Source organism: Cherax quadricarinatus, chromosome 32, assembly GCF_038502225.1.
Source record: "Cherax quadricarinatus isolate ZL_2023a chromosome 32, ASM3850222v1, whole genome shotgun sequence".
Taxonomy (NCBI): Eukaryota; Metazoa; Arthropoda; class Malacostraca; order Decapoda; family Parastacidae; genus Cherax; species Cherax quadricarinatus.
Window position 1 is genome coordinate 29501304 of NC_091323.1, and position 228 is coordinate 29501531.

Below are 228 nucleotides of genomic sequence, written 5' to 3' on the forward strand. Positions count from 1 at the left end.
TTTCACAAGTGCACTGATATTATTTATACCATTTCTACACTAATGCAGTAGTCTGCATAACAGTAAATCTTCTATTTTTTTGTGAGAATAAAAATTCAAAGTGAAAAGCAAAAGAATGTAAGAGGGCCGTGGGGATGCGACTAATGAACAGAGGAAATGTTATTTTAGTGCCAGGAATGTCTTTCTTGTTTATTCTGGACCCTATTCAGAAATTGGCATCTCTTGAAA